We start from the raw sequence: 4558 nt of genomic DNA, 5'->3' as shown, positions 1-4558 counted from the left end.
TTTCTTTGCCTAAAGGGTTAGGATAGGAAGATGAGAGTCAACACATGTATATTTTTACATTGTGCTCTTCAAACATGCATGTGATTTGATTCTTGATTTTTTTAATCTAATATTATAATAAACATTTTCAGGTTATACTTTTTCATAGTGTTCATCATGTTAATTCTTAATTAATATTCATCTCTGAGTATTAATGTGTTTAACATTAATATCTGGATCATAGTCCTTTGTATGATCATGTAATTAAATATTGCCCACTGTTGGAAATTCTATGGATTTTGATATTTTAATGTTAAAAGCAATGTGTCAACAAACACTTCTTATTCATTTAATTCTTCAGCAACTACTGATTGAGTACCTACAATATTCCAGGTACTACGGGAGGTATTTGCAATAGTAATGGACTCAACATGAGTTTTGATCAACATCTGTGGTCTTCAGTATGATTCATTGCTGGAAATAGAGTTTCCGGTTCAGAGAGAACAATCATCTTGAGATTTTTTTCATACCCTTTGCCACATAGCTATCTAGAAATAAGCCAATTTAACATCCTCAGTAATTGATCACGTAATCTTGAGTCAAAAACAGTATTTCTCAGGAATTTACACAAGTCTAAAAACATCTCCACCCACTGGAGAAAGCAGATGGAGACTTGGTTCTGAGAAGCAGATTTTTCTTTCTACCTTAGGAACCACGACTGTGGTGAATATACCACGTCAACTTATTTAACGTGGAAAAATCCTTGTAAAAGGTGGGAAATGAGAATGGGAGAGGTGGAGAAAGAATAAGACCTGTGCTATTCATAAATTCAGTGACACCCTTTTATAAAACACAAATTGTTACATTTTGAAAAGAGCCATGATTTGAGAATTAGTATTAAAAAGATGGAGTGATAAGAATAATATTGTAGTGGAATTGCATAAATTTCAATCTGCCCCTTTACCTTAAACTAGTAGGTATGTGGTGACAATATCAAAGATTGGTCACACTGTAAGAGGAGAAATGGAATGATAGTTGCCAGCAATGCTTTGAAACTCAATAGACATTAGAAAGTGATGAATGTACAGCTTGGTCCACTGATTAAGTTATAAACCTTGTTCCAATGTGCTTTTTATTAAAATGAAAATCTTTCTTTCCATCAATAGACCCATAAATTAATTCTTATCCCTCTTCTTATAAAGGAGCTATCTGTTCATCGTTTAAAACAAGGTCACCAAAAGGAATTAAAAAATTTATTTTGAAGAATAACTCCTTGGCATTTTTAGAATTTTTTATCCATGGCAAATGACCCCCATGACTGAAGCCAGTAAGCAGAGTAGATTCTAAAGAGGAAGATTGGTTGGTACCCTCCTTGGGGGTCCATATGGAAGACACTGAGGGGAGGTAAGTACAACATCAGGTGAGTCTGCTTCCAGTAGAAGCCTGCCAACAAGGCCAGAGGCAGGATTCCCATTTCTGGAATGATCACTGTCTTCAGAACATCTTTTCTCTTAGGACTACTACTACTATTACTACCAATAACAGTAGATACCATTTGTTAAGCTGCTGCTATATTTTGGGCACTTTGCAAAATCTTGCATATGCTAACATTATAGCTTACCAAAGGCCAGGTGTAGGATATTTTATTGCTGTCCTTACAAGCAAAGAAACCAAGGCTCAAAGAGACTCAACTATCTATCCAAGGTCACACAACTTTGGCAAATGAAGGTATGCAAACTCAGAACTTCTTTAAGATATATTAACATGACAGTTGCTGCATCAACACCCTTTGGCATCGCTGGAGGCCTCAGCCTGGTTTGCAGAGGTTGGTAGCATGTGATCTCTGCTGGGCTGTGGGATACTCCTTCTCCAGTGCCCTGCACATTAAGGGAGAGGCATTTTATGCACGGGATTAGTAAGAAAGGAGATAACTCACTATTTTCATGACCTCTCTGATAGTTCAAATGGTAGAGTGTGCAAGTATTTTCAACAACAGTACTGTATTTATGGAAACCACTGCTGCTATGAACATAGCAAGCCACTGAACAGGAAGAAGCAACTGCTACAAATCTAATTGCAAAACCATGCCTTGCTGCTTCCTCAAGTCTCTCATCTGTAGTTGCACCACTTGTCAAAATGAATACTGGCAAATCTTAGTCAAGAAATTCATTTTAATGACACTTTCTGCTTTTTAGAAATCAGCAAATATATGAAAAAATGTTCAATATCTCTAGTAATTAGAGAAATGCAAATCAAAACTACTCTAAGATTTCATCTCATGCCAGTCAGAATGGCAATTATCAAGAATTAAAGCAACAATAAAGGAAAGAGACCCTCATTGTTATACAAAATTACCTATAAGAGGAAGTGAAAGGAAAGGGGAAAAAGCGAGAGAGAAATGAATTACAGTAGATGGGGTAGGGAGAGAAGATGGGAGGGGAAGGGAGGGGAGGGGAGGAGGGATAGTAGAGGATAGGAAGGGCAGCAGAATACAACAGACACTAGTATGGCAGTATGTAAAAAAGTGGATGCAGAACCGATATGAATCTGCAATATGTATACGGGGTAAAAATGGGAGTTCATAATCTGATGAATCAAGTGTATGAAATATGATGTCAAGAGCTTTGTAATGTTTTGAACAACTAATAATTTTAAAAAGTTAAAAAAAACTACCAGCCTTAAAAAAAAATAAAAAGTAAAATAAAATAAAATAAATAAATAAAGCAACAATAAGTGCTGGAGAGGATGTGGAGAAACAGGTACACTCATACATTGCTGGTGGCACTGCCAATTGGTTCAACTGCTTTGGAAAGCAGTGTGGAGATTCCTCAGAAAACTTGGAATGGAACCACCATTTGACCCAGCTATCCCACTCCTCAATCTATACTCAAAGGACTTAAAATCAGCATACTGTAGTGACACAGCCACATCAATGTTTACAGCAGCTTAATTCACAATAGCTAAACTATGGAACCAACCTAGATGCCCTTCAACAGCTGAATGGATAAAGAAACTGTGGTATATATACATCATTGAATATTACTCAGCCTTAAAAGAGAATAAAATCATGGCATTTTCAGGTAAATGGATGGGGTCAGAGAATATCATGCTAAGCCAAGTAAGCCAATTTCAAAAAACCAAAAGCCAAATATTCTCTCTGATAAATGGATGTTGACCCATAATGGGGCAAGGGTGTTTGTGGGGAGAATGAAGGAACTTTGATTGGGCAAAGGAGAGGGAAGGAAGGGAAGGGGGCATGGGGGCAGGAAGGATGGTGGAATGAGATGAACATGGTTACCCTAGGTACATGTCTGACTGCACCTGTGGTGTGACTCTATACTGTGTACAACCAGAAAAATGAAAAGTTGTGTTCCATTTGCGTACAATGAATCGAAATGCATTCTGCTGTTATGTATAACTAATTTAAAACAAATAAAATTAAAAATAAATTCAAAATATCCAAGACTAGGAGCAGGTTCCGAGGACTGGGTGAATGCCATTGAGTTTGTTTCTGAGCAACCCTACTGTGGCTGTACCGCCCCTTCCTGCACTGAAGCGCCCCTGCAGGGCTCAGTGACCAAGGAAGAATCAGAGAAAGAGCAAACTGCAGTGGAAAGTAAGAAGCAGCTTTGCCCCTGTGCTTCAGTGGGAGAATGCTACTGTGGGGAGAACTGTGTTTATCTCCATGGAGACTCGGATGACATGGTGGGCTGCTGGTCCTCCACTGGATGGATGCAGCTCAGAGGACACAGCACATCAAATCTTGCATTGAGACTCACAAGAAGGACATGGAGCTGTCTCTTGCTGTGCAGAGCAGTGAAGGTGTGCTGTGTGGGGTCTTCATGGAGGTGCTCTCTGAGAAAGCCAACCCCAGCAAGCAACTTTTTGGGATCCTCTGCAGCTGCAACCACACCTACCGTTTCAAGTGCATTCTCAAGTGGAGGAGTGCCGAGCAATATCAAAAAGTCCCACACCGAATGCTGGATCACATCTAACTTGGTCATTCCAAGTGAACACCGGGTGGAGGAAAAAAGAAGAGAAACAGAAACTCCTTCAGAAATACAAATACAAAGAGCAACAAAGCATGCAGGTATTTGATGAAGGACGCGTCCATTTGGAGGGAACTGTCTTAACAAGCACGCGTACCCTGATGGCAGTAGAGAGGAGTCACAGAGACAGAAAAGTGGGAACATCAAGTGCATACCGGGCCCAAAGAAGGAACCACTCTGGGTGTTCATTGAGGAAAGAGAGAACAGCAACCCCTTTGACAATGATGAAGAGGAGGTTGTCACCTTCCAACTGGGTGAGATGTTGCTCATGCTTTGGCTGCAGGTGGGGACGACAAGCTGATAGACTCCAAGGACAAGTGGGGCTTGTTTCACAATGAGCTGGGAGATTTTTATGACACCTAGAGCAGCTTTACGAGGCATGGGAACTGGTCTGCGAGCCTCAGACAGTAGCTGTCATCTGTGTGGCAGGGCAAGGCGTGTTGGTCTCCTAGGCAGGACTCCCCACTCCAGGTGCTGTCGTGATCACTTACCCAGGGCCTGCAGCTCCCCTCTCCTTCCCCCAAGGAGTG

The 4558-nt window shown here is 40.3% G+C and overlaps 1 pseudogene; it reads left to right on the top strand.

The window, feature by feature from the left end:
* Positions 1–1878: 1878 nt before the first annotated feature.
* Positions 1879–4329, top strand: LOC101965797 (E3 ubiquitin-protein ligase makorin-1-like; annotated as a pseudogene).
* Positions 4330–4558: the final 229 nt, after the last annotated feature.

Source organism: Ictidomys tridecemlineatus, chromosome 5 (genome assembly GCF_052094955.1).
Source record: "Ictidomys tridecemlineatus isolate mIctTri1 chromosome 5, mIctTri1.hap1, whole genome shotgun sequence".
Taxonomy (NCBI): Eukaryota; Metazoa; Chordata; class Mammalia; order Rodentia; family Sciuridae; genus Ictidomys; species Ictidomys tridecemlineatus.
Note: the sequence above shows the minus strand (reverse complement) of the source record. Positions and strands in the feature narration are given on the sequence as shown.